Raw genomic sequence first — 20,457 nt, 5'->3', positions numbered from 1 at the left:
GGCATCCATAGAATGGAAATAGGCACAAACTTTAATAAAGACTTTTCATATCTATCTGCGTAAGTATACTTTGATAATTATGTTTCAGTTTGAAGAAATATGGTATAATAAAATTATGGGGTGTTCGTTCGCGTCTGACCTCTATAGAATGGAAATATGTCACAAAGTTTAACAAGTTTTTTTTTTTTAATATAGATCCACAGAATATTGTGATAAGTGTTTCAGTGTGAACAGGTATAGTATAATAAATTATGGGGTTTATCTATTTAATGTTTACTTTCATCATATTTTGCTTTGGTTTTGATACCCCCAAATTCGAAGCTATCTAATTACAACCCTTACTTTTCATAACCTACCATACTTTCATAAATCAGAGTCCATTTTTGCTAGTATATATATATATATATATATATATATATATATATATATATATATATATATATATATATATATATACTTGCAAGCCGCCCGGCATTGCCCGGTCGTAAAATACGTTTAAATGTGATTTTCTGATTAATGCAGATTTCGTATTTATTATTATACTAGCATGGGTACTCGGCGTTGCCCGAGTTTTTGGAGGTGTGTATTGAGCAAAAAAAAGTGGTAGAAGGAAGGCAGACTCGAACTCGTACCGCGAAGGAGGAAAAGTACGGTTAAAAAACGTGACGTGTTTGCTGTTACGACCACCGCCAAACCAGCAGTGACGTAGGTTTGAATTAAGGCTAGAAAATCGAAAAGAGGGTATGGCTTTCGAAAATATCGGTGAAAACCCGACCCCTCCCTATAGAAAAGTGCCCTCCACACACAGACATATTCACTTTTATAGATATATAGATTATATTGGACTTTTATAGATATATAGATAATATTGGACCTAATATATAGTAATGATTGAAAAAGTTTTACAAATGACGTGTGCGCCAAATCGAGAATCGAAGCCAAAACGTTCAGCTTACGATTTACTTTTTCCTTTGACGTTAATGATTGACCTATAAAGACATGTTTGTTGCAAGGATAAAAATTGAAACACTAACCAATAGCTATTACCTCACGCATGCATATTCGTAAAGCTTTCGTTCGACCTTCATCTAATAAATTCAATTTTTTTCATTTGCACACTTTTGCACTGATATTTTCCGGCTAAAACCCAAATAAAAGTGTAGCATGGGCTCGAATACCTTATATATTAAGTTGCATGTCTATAGACCAAAAACTGACATAGGAGTTTGATAGGAAATTTTTTTGAAATAAATATATATACACATGCATCAATATATACAGAAAGAGGTTTGTGCTTACGATAATCTTTTTTATGCTAATATTACGCAAGTTTAAATCATGTAGAATATTTGCATGAATATAAATACACGTAATAGTTAACTAAAGATGATCCTCCCATAAAAAAAACGAAAAACTAATAGGAAATTAATTAAAATGAATGTTAAAAAGAATATGGAAATTAGCGAGATCTTTTGAGGATGAATGCAATTCCACAAACGATATATAACATAGTTGTATTTTCTTTTAAATAAATTGAAAAAAAAGTGTTTTTAATATGAATATCAATGCACAAGTAAACCAAACTTATAGGAGTATATATATATATATATATATATATATATATATATATATATATATATATATATATACATGTTTCTCTATATATGTACGGAAACAATCGATACAAAAAGGAATGGCAAAATATCTTGTCCTCACTAACTTAATAAATAGTAGAGCACTACTTCAAAATATTGTTTGAAAACTATATAATACCCGCCTAATATTTTGCTAATATGCTTGCTTCTCGTGTAGTTGTTGTCTCCCTTTGATTTTACCTTTGCTTTTTCTTGCTCATATGACCCTATTGCGAATGCGTAGCAGTGGGCCGATATCAGTGGACTTGGTTTTTGTCCCAAAATTGTAATTAATAATGTCTATAAGTTTAAGCATTTTCAAACTGATATAAATTATTTCACAGTAAAAATAATTAAATTAAGACAAAAATCATTTTTTCTTATTTCGAATTATTTAATTGAGTGAAAATTCCATCTTTTTACTTGATTACTAAATTTAAAAAGTTAATCGATCTCACAATTTGATTAACAAACTTATCGTAAAAACTGAATTTGACTTGAAAATACGATTATTTTTTTATATAGTAATCACCTAAAAATTAAATCTTTACTTTATTCCAAAGAAAGTGCGTTTTTTTTTATTAAATTATTTTATTGTGCAATAATCTATATCAATTATAGGTTAGACTTTAAAAACGTTGTCAATGATCGTTTCAGCAAAATAATGTCCACTGATGTCAGCCCACTGCGAGGAATCCTGAAAAGGGACTTATGAGTAGAAAAAGCGAAAGTAGAATCAGAGAGACAACAACTACATCAGAACTATAGGATTGATTTTGAATGTATGCATTGATATGGCTTTCTAAAATATTTAATAGATGTTTCAACAGTCCTTCTAACCTACCATAATATTTATATTTGATTATATGTTCTCTTTACGAAATATTCAAACGAGAGTTGATAATTTGTATTATTTAGATTATTCGATCTACAGTTTTCTCCTTGACTGTTATTTTCCCTAGGTTTCAGCTGATGTAACTTCCGACTTTGTCAGTTGTCTCTTAGTGAACACGGGAATCTTTCATTTCACAGAATGTCTTTTCATAGGAATTCTCGATAGCTTTTTTACTTCATTTCTTGGATCAGTTAACTCCACCGTAACACCCAAGCACCAAACAAACTTATTTTGTTCATTTGGTCAGATCGGATAAAATGCTAGGTAAAATTGCATTGTAAGTGACACTGTTCTGGAGGTTGAAGATCCAATCTTCAGTGCAGGCGATACTCAGAATTTTTAGGATTGCTACCCGGTCATAGCTGATGGAATAAAACCATGCTATCCTGTAACATTATTATATAATATGTTTTTTATATTATTATATAATATGTTCTTTTATATTATTATATAATATGTTCTCTTTAAAAGGGTTTTTTTCAGATGAGGGTTGATAATTTAGCTTATTTAGATTATTCAGACTACGTTTCTAATCTTAAGTTTTATTTACAGCGTTTCGGCCGATGTAAGCTCAGACTCTCGAGTTCAACAGAAAAATGATCACTTCTACGTAAATAAAATAGTAGATGTGGAGTTGTGTGCTTGTCCGTATTCTGTGCGAAAATATTTACATATAAAGTATGGGTTCCATTGACAATAGAGATTCCCGAGTTCGACAGAAAAATTCCCAAATTCGACAGAAAAAGTTCCAAGTTCAACAAGCGACACCTGAAGCAGGTCAGAGGTTACATCTGTCGAAATGTTGTGAAAGTAAATCTCAAGACGAAAACAGTCGTACACAATACATCTGTTCTGTTTAAATTAGCGTTAGAAAAATTGCATGATAGTTGAAATGAAGTACTAATCGTATTTCATACTTCATCCATTTTTTCGCAAAACTAATGAAGAAAGCTCGAACTCTTGTGACCGATCTTGGTCAGTTAAAACTGAAAAGGGGAAAAACAAGAAGCCCGTTTAGCTGAAACTTTTATCGTTCAACTTTAGGGCTTAGGGAATCAGGAGCAGTGTCATCTCCGGACAGACTCGTTTCATGTCCTTCCACAGTAGCCAATGGGCAAGATGTTTATGCTCAGAGAATTGTCCATCGCGATTGAGTTTAGATAAAAGTTGACCAAATGACCGTTTAAGTCTGTTTGATCTTTGGGTGCTTCTGCAGAATTGGCTGATGCAAGGAATGAAGCCAAAAAGTAATGCGCAAAGGCTAATCAGTGAAGAATAATAAACAGACTTTTAAAAACAAAGCGTCAAAGCAAATTAACCTTAAAATTCCTGAAGGTGATTTTTCCCCCTCTCTTCTTAGAAAACACTATCACATTATTTGTTATAACTAAACGTAATTATTAAAGTATCAAACTTTTTGTTCCGTTAAAAATGGGCAAAACTTATAACCATTAGTTAGAATAAATGCTTTATGCAATGGTGATGGTTGAATATGATTAAATTTATGCCTATTCTTGCCTCAAATACTAATACTGCTATCAATCCCTATTAATCTCTAACTGTGCATGGGATAGATACCATAATACCTAGTTCGTTGCGCCTTATTATAACAAAGATACATACAAAGTCTCAGCCAGATCGCTCAGTAGTTTTCTAAAAAAAAAAAGTCTAGAATAAATGTAGTATTGTATGACGAATCTCTATTAATCCATATTAATTTTTAACTGTGCATCGAACGGATACCATAATACTTTGTTCGCTGCATCTTTTTATAATAAAGGTTTATACAAAACTTTAGCCAGATCGAACCAGTAGTTTCTGATAAAAAATGGAAGGAATAGAGAGACTAACAGACAAACTGAGAAATCTAAAGACATAAAAGGAAATATGACTGTCTGTTTGTCTGTCTGTCCGTCTGCCTGTATGTCTGTTTGTCTGTCTCCATATTTTCAAACTCTATTTCGACCGAAACTAAAAGTCGCAGAGCGGCGCTAGGGGCGTCAAATGATTGGATTTTGTATGGACCGTTTTTTTATGCTTCTTTAGCCGGTTAAAATAGTTTTTAAGCGGTCAAAAATAGATAAAAATTTTAAAAAATCGTTACGCATTTTGTATATTAATCCTTATTTATTTTTAAATTTTAATTTTTAATTTTTGCTCAATTCGTATGCATGCTGCGTTGATACAGTGGTAACGTCACCAGCTTTGAATGCTATGTTTTTGCTTTCAGTTTCGATTCTAGCTGATGGCACCTAAATACTGCTTTTGTTTACTTTTGAAATCACGACTCTATAATAATATATATGGAATCTGGACGAATTAAAATATCATATTTAAGCGTACTGTGCGAGCGGGCAAAAGCGCGCCCCACCCTCCGCTAGTGTAATATATGATAGGCTATATGTCTGTCAGTCTATATATTTTCAAACTCTATCTTATCCCAAACTAAAAGTCGCTCAGCGGCGCTAAGGGTTTCAAATGATTGAGGGTTTTTATGGACTGTTTATTTATGGGTTCTTAGCAGTTTAAAATAGTTTTTAAGAGATAAAAATGGGTCAAAATTGAAAACACCGTTATACATTTTGTACATTCATCTAAGTTTATTTTTAATTTTTAATTAATGCATTTGCATGCCACGTTGATAAAGTGGAAACGTCACTAGCTTTGAATGCCACACTTTTGCTTTCGGTTTCGATTCTTGCTGATGGCACCCCAATACTTTTTCTTTCTTTTGAAATCACGACTCTATTATAATACATACGAAATCTGGACAAATAAAATATCATATTAAAGCATATTTTACGGCCGAAAGTCGCCCCCCCCTCACTAGTAATATATACAAAATCTGGACAGCTTAAAATATATTTAAGCGTATTTTACGACCGGGCAAAGGCGCCCTCCCTCGCTTGTATAATACCGATTTCATACTAACAAAAGCTGGAGTATTCTCTAAACCAGTTGAGAGGTAATAGAAATAGGTTAAGTTAAAAAATTCAGTACTCAAAATACAGATACCGGAAGTGGATTCGGTTTAACTTAACATGGAACGGAAGTCAGTAAACATGAAGCGAAATACGGAACCGTATGGAAATAATTGATTTTAAAAAATATTTTAATTCTAACACTTTTCGTGCTATCATGAAACAATAAAAAAAATAATGAACTTTTATATTTTACATTTCATTAAATAGTTTTTTTTAAAACAAAAACCAATAACAATTTTTATTTTTTACATGGTGTCTTTTTGAAATAATTTATGTCTTTCAGAAATTTTATCACGGAATTTTGTCATAAATAATGTATCATGTTATTAACACTCCTTGTGTTATTACAAGAAAACTTATTTTATGCATGTGTATGAGAAAAGTTTCTTAAAATTAATAGATGGAATTTTTCATAAATAATGTATGAAAGTGTTTTAATTGGTTTCATATGGCTTCGTATTTCGTTTCATGCTTAGTGACTTCTGTTCCATATTAGATAAGCCGGGTTCATTTACGGCGTTTTAACTTTGAGTATTGAATTTTTGGATTTAACACAAATGGGTGCATTATCGCCGGTTCGGACCAAAGTTGTTTACAACGGCACCTTTCGCTGATTAAAAATAAGTCTTGATTCTTATATAAATATGAAATGTTGACATTTTTCAAGGGAGATTACCTTTGCATTTTTCATTAATTCCCAAACAATTTTATACTCCTATGTACGCAAAGTACTTTTTAAAGCTTATGTAAGTATAACCACGTGAACCGGAAATTACAAAAAAATAAAATAAAAATAGCTTATTCATAAAAAATAATAATTAATCAATTCATAAAAAATAATAAATAAATAAACAATTGGCCCGCTAAAAATAAAATCGCCATTTCAGAGAAGAATAGATAAAAAAAAAAAACAGAGGCTGAAGAGAGTCTATTTTTCTCGACTATAAACTGGTTCCTTTGTATTGGATTTAAAACCGGCGATACCGTTGTTTTTCTGACCTTATGTAAAATTTTATATATATATATATATATATATATATATATATATATATATATATATATATATATATTTAAAATATTAGGGATGTGTATATGTTTGTTTGTGAAGGGTGAATTCTGAAATAAACTGGTTAATGCTGTTATACAGATGCTAGGTATTTGTGAAATGGTATTAGTCACTAATTAATAAATATTATCAAAATTCTAGTTACTTTAGAATATTTAAAAGGTTTTTTTTCTGGAACGTGATATGGAATGTGATATGGAATGTTTCTGATTTGGATTTTATTTAATCCATACTTATGAGACAGAGAATTAAGCAGGACTTCCTGAATTTCGATTTCCTCAAGGCCACTTTAGAATAAATCCCAAATTGTAGACACTTATTTATTTAATTTTACATGGAGGTCACCACTTATCAAGGCCCGTAGGCAACCCATGGATAAGGGTTATTGCGTGTAGAGTAATCAATGAGATAGTATTGTTGTAATCATTAGTGTTGAAGATTTGATAGAGTGTCTTACTTAAGGGGGCGGTTTGTCAGAAATTTGTTTATGTTGGACTTAAAGACATCCAAGTTGTAGTCAGGTGGGAATCAGGCAAACGGAAGAGAGTTGCACAGTCGTGCACTTCTAAGAAAGAAGCTTAGTTCATGGAATCTACGTTTGGATTTAGGCACAGATGAAGAGTGGGGAAAATTATTGACAGTAGTTTCAACTAGACGGGTGTTTCTCCTGAAAGATTGGCGAGGGAAGGGGCGAGAGATTGGAGCTCAGACGAGCACCTGCCATGGAAATAACGATAAAACAAAGACAGGCTCGCAACGTCTCTTCTGTGGGAGAGAGGCTGCAAGGAAGGAAGAGAAAAGGGCATCCCCCACTAACCTACGAAGTCTATTTTGTACTCTGTCAAGGCAGGATAGGCTGTTTTTAGCAGCTCTTGCCCAGATGTGACAGCAGTACTCCATCCTTGGACGTATTTGGCTTTTATATAGATAGAGGATTGCATCAGGGGTGAGATATCTTCTGGAGCGGTAGAAGGATCTCACCATTTTCCCAGCGTCCTTGGCAACAGACCTGATGTACGTGTTCTATTTCAGATCAGCAGTAAAGGTCAAAGCCAGAAGCTTGTAAAAATTTAGAATTAAAATCATTAAACGGATTTTTATCAATATTGAAACAAAGATTTTAAACATAAGGTTTAGTAGCATTTATATCTTGATTTTAATCTTTTTAAGAGGATAAAAACGTGTTATATTTTGTGAATCTAAACACTTTTTCACACCAAAGGCTTTTCTCTATCTCTACAAATCTACTATCAGAACATGTATGGGTACTGTTGTCATATTTGGCCTGGTGAATCTGAGTACCATTTGAAGGTGCTTGATAAATTACAGGAATGTATCTGTAATTTGATTGGTCCCCCATTTCTTCTTCACTGCGACCTCTATCTCACAGACGTGATTTTGCTAGTCTCAGTCTTTTCTGTAAATACTATTATGGCTTGCGTTCCTCAAAATTGTCTGATCTATTTTTTGCTTCCTTTCTTCCAGCTCGTCTGACTCGTTGGTCTAGAGGTCTCCATTAATCTATCGTTTTAACACCTCCTTGTAATACAGCTCCCTATTCTGGTAGATTTTGACAAAGAACTGCAATATTGTGGAACTCTCTTCCTGCTCACTGTTTTACTTCTACCAACAGCCTTGGTAGTTTCAAAACTAAGGTCAATAGACATCTCTTGTCTTTGCAATAATAAGCATTCTTTCTTGTTAGCGCCTTATATCAAGTGGCCTCATGCCTTGTCTTGAGCGATTTCCATACAATAAAAATTAATTGCGTTATTTACTAGCAGAACAACCCTTCTGGGTAGTTACAAGTGGAGAAATGGTATATATTTTAATGTTTCTTTGTTTAGCGCAAATTACATTTTTTAATAGAGCGCAGAGGCGCTTATGCAAATGTATACGAAATGACGTGACCAGTAAAGAAATAAAAGACTATTAAAAAGAAAAAAAGAGCACATTAGAGGAGACGATCACGTAAGAGACGTCACAGCCGTAACAAGAAGTCACGCGTGGCGGGAGAATGAGGAAATAAATATCGTTGTACAACAACAAAAAAAAAGAAAAGGCAAGTTCTTTTCTATTCTTCGTCTACTTTGTGACTGAGGCTACAACGTGTTGGGTTACGTTGCAGATTATCTTATTCTATTTACCATGCATAAGCGATCACCCACCAACCATGGAGTACGTCATCTGCTTGTGGTTTTCTTTGGGTTAACTTCTGTTAATATTCCAGGAATTGATTCGGGGATATATGTTGCAAATACACGAGTCAAAATAATTAATTGACATCCGAATAAAAAGAACGCCTGAATTTTATTTTGTAAATATATGTAATTAACGAAGAAGAAAAAAACAATGCAATACCTTTAGTTTTTTAGTTGTTGTTTTTTTTTGCGACAAATGATATCATTATTTAAAAGCATTTCTTAATAATTCTGACTCTTAATAACTCAAGTAAGATATGACTTAAAAGAAAGAAAAAAAAACGAAGAATTCAGACTTGTTAATGTTCCTATTGATTGAAGCTGACAGTCTGTCAGGGTAGGAAAACATTACTAACAACAGCTTTCCATCTACATATAAAAAAAAATATTAATCCAGTCAGGTGGCAACATTTCTCCTCGGGATATTGTTTCTACACAACTTTCCTTCTTTTATTATTATTATTCTTTATCAAAAAATGAAGAATGTCATTTTTCATTCAATCAAAATAGACCAACAATATTGATGTTTTTTCTTTCTTTTTAATCTTTCATTTTTTTTTTCTTTCTTATCAAAACTCGGCCCATTTCTACAAGGAAGTCTTTTGTTTATATCAAATAACAAGTTCATACAAAAACTGTTATTTTCTATTTTAAAGTAAAACCATTTTGAAATCGGCCAAATTCCATAATGTTCTCCTTTATGTAATTTATTTATCTATTTTCTTTCCAATCTCCATAAAAATATTATCTGTCTAATCATAATGAAAGATTGATGTCTGTAACTGAAACTACGTCATATTCTCAAAGGTATTAATTTTTTTTTTTTTTTTTTTTTTTTTTTTGTCAAATCTCAAACCGAGAAAATATTGCCATTATCTGTCTTAGAGCTGGGAGATAATAAAAAAATTATTTATTTATATTTGTTATGAAAATATTTCCGCCATGTTGCATATTCATCTATCTATATAAATATCTATTTTACGTTTTTTTTTTAGGGAAGGGGGTCTGTCCGTCTGCCTATCTGCCTGTGAGTTCCACCTTTTCTCGGAAACTACTTGCCGAGTTAGATGAAATTTTGTATAGACATTTGTCATGATAAGGGGCAGCGAACTAAGTATTATGGTCTCCGTTCCAGGCACAGCCAGGGATTAATACAGATTTATGGGGATTAGTTACAAAATATAACATTTACTCAAGAGAATTGCTCGGAAACTATTGAGCCGGAAACTATTGAGCCGATCTGACTGAAACTTTGTATAACCTTATTTTGCATCGAACGGATTGGTTTTCTCTAATCTACGTTGGGTGTTTAATACAAAAATGAGCGCAAATATAACCATATTCAATTATCAATTTCTATAAAGCATGCATTCTAAGTTAACAAGCTATAATTTTTGCCTATTTAATTTAAATTCTTATAAGTTACTAGCAGACCACCCGGCATTACCCGGTCGTAAGAGACACTTAAATATGATTATTTAATTCATGCATTTTACGTAATTATTATTGTAGACACAATTCTCTACCGATTATTATATTAAACCTAATATAAAGTAGTGATATCAAAAAGTATGGGTATATATATATATATGTGTGTGTGTGTGTGTGTGTGTGTGTGTGTGTGTGTGTGTGTGTGTGTGTGTGTGTGTGTCTGTGTTTAGCGGTACAGAATTTAAATAAAGTTTTAAATATAATAGGCGGAAGTCTCTCGAGAGCTCTTTCAGCTATCATCTCATCAGGAGAAAATCGATAGCGTAAAAATAATAATATTATGTCGAAAGTAAAGAGTTCTATGGAGAACTATTGAATGTGCCAAAAATTACGGGGACACTAAAATAAAGTTTATTAACGTTTAAAAAACGATTAAAATAATGGCACAACGACGAAAAAAAAAACCGGAGAAAAGATTCACAGTTCTCCAAAGAGAAACAATGCGTTAGATGTTTCTTTCTGCCGGCACAAAGAAGGTTTCCACACCGCAATAGAGACGGACTCCAAAATCTTTAAATGGTTTCTGGAGTCCGCTCTGTGTAGCACCTCGAATCATTCAATTTTATATCTGTCGGCACCATTCAATTTTATATCTGTCGAACCATTCAATTTTATATCTGCCGCACCAGTATATATATATATATATATATATATATATATATATATATATATATATATATATAAGTGAAATTGTCTGTGTGTGTACATTTCCCTACCAAACTACTCTGTCAATTTCAGTCTACAGACTCGACATAAGGCATATTAAGATTTGGGAAAACCTTTGTAATCGGTTTTCGGCCAAAGATTTGACTGTCAAGGGGTCAAAGTTCAAGGATTTTACCTTTGAAAACTCTACCAAACTCCTCCTCCAATTTTGGGTGTAAACACTTGAAATTATAGATGTAGGTTTCCTTTAATAAATATATTTTCAAACATTTGCTTTGTTTCTCTAATTATCGGGATCTGTCTCCTTTTATAGCAGTACCAAGTATTGTGTTATCAGAAAACATAAAAATACCAAAGAAAATAAATTGGTACATGGCCAATGCGACATTATAAACTGAGATAAAGGACAAGGAGAACTTCGACAATATAAACAAAACAAAGTAATATTTAAAGAGAGTTGAAAATCAAATTTGTCTTTACTTTCGACAGCTTCATTTTTCTGACTTCCTTCATTTCATTCTTTAGTTATCTCATTGCATGAGCGATGTTTCGGACAAAGTGGGAAAAATAGCTGTTTTTTTTAGTCAGAAGCTATCCATATTGCACATCATTGGCTAGTTTTTTACCTTAAAGTTGTAACTTTTGTTAGTCCCTTACACCAAATGACTTCGTGCCTTGTCTTGAGTGACTTCCATAAAGAAAAAAATATATTTTGTTATGCTGTTGGCAGTCCCAAAGGGCGGCACAATTTGTGGCATCATCCAGGATTTTTCGGAATTTAGGAGGGTACCTTTCCAACATAACTCAATGGTCGAACAGCTTACAAGTAAACATAGTTGCCCTTTATCTTATTTGGGTTATTAGGGTCACTGTTCTCATCTTGAGTAGTATTATTACAACGATTCGGTTGGTATAATCTCCGACTTTCTTCAGGAGTATCTTATCAAACTACTTGGTAAAATTCAGCTGTAACTTATACTCTTCTAGACGTTGAAACTAGGATCCTCTGTGTAATTATGACTCAGAATATTATACGGCACGTCGACATATTGGTTCTCACCAGATCACCGAAGTTAAGCAACGTTGAGCCTGATGGGTGACCATTTGGGAAGGCGAGGTGCTGTATGTACCACGAGGTATAATACCAGGTTGAGAAACTTGTGCGGTCTATCCTTCTCTCGAGAGAGTAGATGGGCCTCTTTTAAGCCGTAATAGGCAACTCATCTAGTGATGGCGTCACGATATAAAATATCCTTGATAACCCTGGCGAAACGTCAAGTATCCAGCTGCCGACAAGATTTGAATTGCACTACAAACACGTGTAGTGAGTTCAATCTCGGCTGCGGCCGCGCTGGATAGAGGGACTCTCAGAATACAATTGCAAGTCATGAGTAGAATAAATGAATGGTTCTGTCCGAAATTCTGTGCAGTTTCATGACTCCGATAGAAAGAAATCCGAGTTTGTCAGAAACATTCCTGATGTTAACAAGATATATGAGAAGAAGCCCGGAAGTTAAATCGATCAGAACGTTGTGAAAATATCATTCGAGATGAGAACAATACTCAAATTAAAACTCATCTAAAAAATATTTTTAAACATTTCTTTCTTACCTATGAAATATTTCGTTCATGACAACAATACATTAGAACATAAAAACAACGAAATAAAATTGCAAATATTCAAAACTCTACACATGAAAACAAATTAATTTTCCAATAATATAATGTTCTATTCTTAGTAAATAACTTACAATGATGCTTCCCTGACGATTTGAAAGATTTCAACGCAACTTTATAGTAACTTCACCGGAATAAGAATTAAGAACACTTGTTAGACATATATATATATATATATATATATATGTGTGTGTGTGTGTGTGTGTGTGTGTAAGGAGATCAAAGACGCATACAAGAATTCTCTAATATATATATATATATATATATATATATATATATATATATATATATATATATATATATATACACACATACATACATATATATATTTATATATATATATAGAGAGAGAGAGAGAGAATTAGACATTAGAATCTTTCTTAGACATTATATATATATATATATATATATATATATATATATATATATATATATATATATTCAAGCAAATAGTAATAGATTCAACGGAGACACTTTGCTTTATGCTTCTTTTTTTTTTAATTTTCGATTTTCCGTATAATCTTTCTTGTATCAAAATCAAAAATTTTAATAAAACTTCCATAATTGTTGCTGTCACGAGCGCTTTCCATTCGTCCACGAATCGTCATCGGGTGTTGAAGTAAAAGTGCGAAGGAGCGAAAATGAAAATCAAAAGTGAAAACTAAAATATACAGTAAACGGCGATAAGTTAAAATATATAGAGTCGATGAAAAGTTGATTGAAAATATAGGTCGATTAAAAATTCAAGTATTAAAAACAGCAAGTTCGTGGACACTGTTAATAAAATCCGTCCAATACGAACTACGCAAGACATTTTAGAACGTCACTGCTTTTCTCGAATGCAATATCATTTATAATGGGTTGGAGTTTTCTTATATATGAGGCTTCAAGAATTTTTAATTTTTTAATATTATTTTCATTAATTGTCTGTATTTTTTAGATGAGTTGTTTTCATTGATTGAGATTGTCGGACTGACTTCCTCATCTGGTTGTTATTGTCACAACGTTTCGGCCGTTTTGCCCTCCGGCCTTCGTCAGGTGAACGGTTTGTTAGGAATCTCGAACCCAACCCTTTATTATTATTACGGGGGTACCGTGTTCGGACTCCAGCTAGGCTTTGGGACATAGTTGCTGATTCTCTGTTTTTCAATGTTACTTTTTCACTGCCTTCGTTCAGGATTGAACTCAGCACCTTTGGGTAACTGTAAACATTGATACAACGTCTAGGACCACTCGGCCATATGTCACTAGGATATTATTTTCATGTTGTTTAATTAATAAGAGATACTTAGCTGTCGTACAAAGCTAAGACTCTGTAACATTATCTTTGTATAGATACTCCCTCAGGCATTTGGGCTCATGGATTTTTAATGTCTGCGGGAGTGGCACTCGTCTGACAAGACGTTGCAATCATCATGTATGTATAAAACTTTTTCCTTCCAAGAACAAACAAAACAGATGAGGAAAATTATTTTTAATAACATAAATAGATTAATGAAAGTTTAATCTGAAGCCAAAACACTAAGTACCATATCCAGAAAGATTTTATTCCTGCTTTTAAAAAGCGTTGAGTTTGGTCAACAGTGTGTAAGTTATAATTTACAAGCAAAGTAGTTTTCAAACAAAGAACGTGGGGCTAAAAGATTTTGTTTATTTCATATAGTTTTAGAGTTAGAAAAACTTTCCAGATTTCCAGAGTATATATATATATATGTGTGTGTGTGTGTGTGTGCGTGTTTGTGTGTGTGTGTGTGTGTGTGTGTGTAAATGTATAGGGTTGAGTAGAATACACATGAGCGATAGATAATACCTCTTCTAGTTGAATGGGAAGCAGGTACTAACTGTTTGCTATTTACATTAAAGACACCATTACAGCAGGTATTAATATTAGCCTAATAATTGAACCTTCGATTAAAGCAAATCTATATCAGAGTAAATAAGAAAAAATAAACTGATACCATTATTAATTACATTTGCATTATGTCTTGGAAACGATCGTATGCCAAATAATTGTTGATCCTAGAACTGTAATAATATTAGGTTATCTTTCAGATGCAAGGTTCATTGTTTACTTGCGGTTTTAACGATGTAAGATTCCGTTGTACGGAAGACCAAATCGGCCAAAATGTCTATGATGTTTTTATTGGCGCTTTTCTTCGTATTTTTAATAACATTTTTTTGCACCATTTACAAGTTCTTTTTACAAATAATTTTTTTAATACTGTAATAGTAAAATAAAGATACATTTATTAATTATACGGAAAAAGTATCTCGTAATGTTTTCACACGAGATTTGTTTCCTGTTGATTTCTCTTTTTTTTTAATATTAAAATTGATTTACTATTTAAAGTGATTTTAAAGCCTTTAACATGACGGAGTTTATAATGAAAACCAAATTACCGTTAAAATTAAAATAATCTTTATTAGAAATTTGTAACAAAATAACAAAATTATAAAACTATTAGATTAAAACTGAGAACGTTTAATTAAATAGCGTGAACATTTTATAATGAGTGTTTTCATGAAATGTATTTTTAAAATCACTTTAAATAGTAAATCAATTTTAATATTTAAAAAAAGAGAGAAATCTACAGGAAAAAAATCTCGTGTGAAAACATTACGAGATACTTTTTCCGTATAATTAATAAATGTATCTTTATTTTACTATAGCAGTATTAAAAAAATTATTTGTAAAAAGAACTTGTAAATGGTGCAAAAAAATGTTATTAAAATACGAAGAAAAGCGCCAATAAAAACATCATGAACATTTTGGCCGATTTGGTCTTCCGTACAAGGGAATCTTACATCGTTAAAACCGCAAGTAAACAATGAACCTTGCATCTGAAAGATAACCTAATATTATAATTTAAGTTTTTCAATTTCGCTCTCAACTACTTTCTTTCTTCCTCTCCCTCCTTCTCTCCCTCTCTTTCTCTTTCTCTCTCTCTCTTTATATATATATATATATATATATATATATAATGTATACATATATATATATATATATATATATATATATATATATATATATACTAGCAAAAGTACCCGTCGTTGACTGGGTTCAAAAACAGCCTACAGAAAATGGACTCTGATTTATGAAAGTACGATTGGTTATGAAAAGGAAGGGTTGTAAAGAGATAGCTTCGAATTTGGGGGTATCAAAACCAAAGCACAATATCATGAAAGTAAAAATAAAATAGATAAACCCCATAATTTATTATACTATACCTGTTCATACTGAAACACTTATCACAATATTCTGTGGATCTATATTAAAAAAACTTGTTAAACTTTATGACATATTTTCACTCTATGGAGGTCAGGCGCGAACGAACACCCCATAATTTTATTATACCATATTTCTTCAAACTGAAACATAATTATCAAACTATACTTACGCAGATAGATATGAAAAGTCTTTATTAAAGTTTGTGCCTATTTCCATTTCATGGAGGCCAGGCGCTGACACAGACCCCACAATTTTATTATACCATCCCTATTTAAGTTAAAACATACTTATCAAAGTATTATTATGTATATCTATATCAAAAACACTTGTAAACGTTTTTTTTTTAATTTTTTATTTCCATACTTTGTGGACCAGGCGCGAACGCAGACCCTACAATTTTGATGAACCACTGTTCTGCCAGATCAAACATACCCATTCCTACGTCTCGATACATCTTCTATCATTATATGAAATCAGTTTTTAAAAATAGTCAACCATATAGGAGCCTATTCGTGACCAGACACACACACACTCATTCAGCTTTATATATATATATATATATATATATATATATATATATATATATATACTGATCCTTCATAAATATTAATGTGGCGGCACATGTTTCTACATATATGCAGTCTTGACTGTATGTATGCGAATTCATAGGGTCAAGTGACTACTTACAAATGACAGGCAAGGTGTTTAAGGGGTGGGTGGTTTGAATGACTATTAATGCAAAGAAATGGCACTTGAGGGAGAGAAGAGGGCTTGAAAGTCTTTGGGGGTAAAATCATGCCAGGGGAAAGGATAATGTCTTCTCTTCTGCCATGCACACAAACTAGGGGGTCAGTCTTTTATTCTTTTTTTCATAAAAAAAAAACGAAACAAATAATAGTAAATAGAAAACAAGCCCAGAACTGGTGCCATCAATCATGGAATACACTTTTGCAAACTCTGAAAAATGCCGCAAACTCTTAACTTGTAGAATTCTTTAAGAAAAACTGAAGAAAAGTAAAAATAAACGAATAAATTGGTAAAAAGTTAAGAAGTCATTCTTCACGTTCTTATTCGTATTTTTGGTTTATTTGTTTATTTTTTCATATCTCTTTTTACGTATATCTACATCTTTTTTTAATTTTTTTTTGCATTTTATTCCTTTCATTTTTATTATCTTCATCTTTTTTTTTATTCCTGCTGTTTTTATACGTTCTTTATTAATTTTCTTAACCTTTTTTGCGTTCACTCATTACCATTGTTTTATATTTTTGTAATATTTTTTTCATTTTTATTTGTTATACTTTTCTTACTTCTTTTCCTTATTTTTGTTCATGTTTTACGCTTTTATTTTCTGATTCTTCTTCGTTATTAGTTTCGTTTTTTTTTTTCGTTCCATTTTTCTTCTTTTTCTTCTTCTTCTTTTTCTTCTTCCTCTTCATTGTTTGTTTTTCACTCTTATATTTCTTTCATTTTTTTCCATTTTTAAATTGCCATCTATTTTTTGTTCCTTTCTTTGTAGTTTTCTATCAATTCTCCTATTTTCTAATTTTTAAGATTTATGACATATTTTTTAAAATTTTATTCCAATATATTTCAATTTTTATTTCTCCCCTATATTTTTTTTCATCTTTTTCATTCGATATCTTTATTTCTTCATGTTTTATATTCCTTCATTTTTTCACATTTTCCTTCAACCACTTTTACATACACACGATTTTTCTTCGTCTTCTATTTATTTATTTACACGCTTTTTCATTTATTTTTTTCTTTTTCATTTTCTTCTATCTTTCAACATGTTTCGTTTGTTCCAATACTTCAGCTTATTATTATGTTTACTTTTCGTTGTTGTTTTTTTACTTTTTCTTTTATTTTGTAATACTTTCCATTACCTTCATTATATTACACACTTTTTTTTTCAAATTCTTTTCTCTATTGTTTGATAAGTTTTCTCTTTTCTTGATTTCTATTCCATTGTTCTTTCGTTATTTTTGTATTTATCTTAAATTTATTTCTCTAACTTCATCCTCTCAAATCTCATTCATTTTCATTCATGTATTTTTCATTTTACATTTGAATTTATTAATGTACACGCAATAACCCCTATCCTACGTATAATACGTAAATTTTACTCGCGGTTTTGAATTCGTAAGCCTATATATCTCTTATTTTACGATCTCATATTTATTTCATATATATTTTTAAGATGGAGGGGGTGGAAAATAATATACGATAGACAAACCGCGCTGAAATAATAACATTTAGAAAGCCATTCTTAATATGATGAGGGAAAGATATTTTAAACTATTCTGTACTTTCACCTAACAATTTATTAAATAATTAATTTTATATTTGAATTTATTTCCTGATTACTGTACACGCAATAACCCTTATCCTCGAGTGGCCTCTGGGCTTTAATAAGTGGTGACTCCTATGTAAAAAGAAAGTAGTTCGTCATAGTTTACATGATCTCAAAGCAGCAAGCCTTCTATAACAGACTATAATATTTTTGTATCATAATGTAAAGATCTGGAGAAACAAACAAAAGTCAACTTTATTTATGATTTAACAGTATTGCAATTTTCAGTAAACAAAGAAATAAGCTTAGCATCCTAGAGTCCCCAACCCAGTTCATACATAAGAGAAATCTTACCTGAATCTCACAACTTAGATACTTTATTGGTTCTTTGGCATATTCTTCTTTTTTTTCTGATTAGATACTGTCAATAAATAAATAAATAAAAATATACATATTACGTATACGTACACAAACGTATACACGTGTATATAATTTCCCTTTGTCTGCCCATTTCATTTTTTTCTCAAAAACTACTGGGTCGATCCGGTTGTAATTTTGTATTGACCTATACTATAATAAGTATAATATATTATAATAAGTATAATATAATATGGTATCCGATCGATGCACAGTAAGGATTAATATGAACTTATAAGGTTTAATAGGCATTAATAAGGATTAATCATTATATTTACTCTGGAAGTTTTCTCGGACACTACAGACACAATATGGCTGAAATCATATATGGAGATTTTCTATGAAAAGGTGTTACGAACTAAGTATTATGGTAACATGTTTATGCAAAATTAGGGATTAATAGGAATGGGTATTTAAGACAAAATGAGCACAAATTTAGCCATATTAGCTATCAATTTGGGATAATACACTCATTCTAAGTCAACAAGCTCTAACTTTTATCCGTTTTTTAATAGGCAAAAAGTCTAATTAATATATATATATATATATATATATATATATAAATGACTACTTCATTTAATCACATAAATTAATATACGAAAGTATTATTTTATGCGAAACTTTAAGTATTTACTTGAACAGTGCTCAATACATAGGTAGAGCTAGGCAATAAGATATAAAAATATATATGGCAATTAAGCTACACAAAATACTCCGCGTTTCATCCACGATAGGCTTAGTCAGGCTTAGCATACGCCTGATGAATCCTAGCGTGGATGAAAGGCGGAATAATCTGTGTAGCTTAATTGCCATATATATTTTTATAACTTACTATATATATATATATATATATATATATATATATATATATATATATATATATTATACTGTTTTAAAAATAATAAATAAATAAAAAATGTTATATACGTCCAAATTAAAAAGAGCGACTTTCTAAGTAAATAAAAAAATGAGCTCCGAGGCGGAGCCAATATTAACCGTATGTATCGCTTGAAATTGAAAAAAAACAACAATAACAATAACAATATATATATATATATATATATATATATATATATATATATATATATATATATATATATATATATATATATATCAGCTCCTGTTCAGAGACAGACTCCCACACGAGAATAAAAAACGGCAGCGGCAAACATTGTAATAATAACTTCTTACTGATCTCTATGTAATTTGATCTCTATATAATTTAAACAAATGCTTTTTACCTCCTTCTTTTATAGGTTTGGTTTGATCGTTATTCTTTTACAGCATATCAACCCTTTTTTGTGTTGTTTAATGCTGAATCTATTAATTATGAAAAAAGGTTTTATTTTTCAATATATTTTTATATCTTCAAACATTTATTCATGAGGATTGGGTTGGTTTTTGTTTTTGGCTTTGCAGAATATAATTGAGTTTTGCAAAGAGAAATGAAATAAAAACTATAGCATTAATCTCTGTGCATTTTATGTTAAGAAGCCAGTATCTTCAGACAGCCTGATACTGTAGCTTTTTAATAAGTATTTAGTCTGAAAATGCATAATAGTGATGGCTATTTCTTTGAGTCGATAACAAATATTTTTAGGGAATTCCCGAGTTTGACTAATACAACATAGTCTATTGTCTTTACTTAGTCCTCAAATGGGAAGTTGTTTTAGCAGATATGAAGAAATCGAAAATCAAAAAAGGGATTTTCATAACACGTGCAAGTTATTCCAACGTGGAATGTCGACATTCCTTTTAGCACACTACGCTTATAGCTACAATTAACTCCTCAACCTGGAGCAGAAAGGAACAGATGTGGCACTATATGATGTTAAGTGACACTGCATTGTCACTGTCCCCCTCCTGTAGCCGGGAGTTCATTTGGTCACTCGCAGAGGGAT

The sequence above is a fragment of the Euprymna scolopes genome, chromosome 16 (genome assembly GCF_053919585.1).
Source record: "Euprymna scolopes isolate OS-2025 chromosome 16, ASM5391958v1, whole genome shotgun sequence".
NCBI lineage: Eukaryota > Metazoa > Mollusca > Cephalopoda > Sepiida > Sepiolidae > Euprymna > Euprymna scolopes.
Note: the sequence above shows the minus strand (reverse complement) of the source record.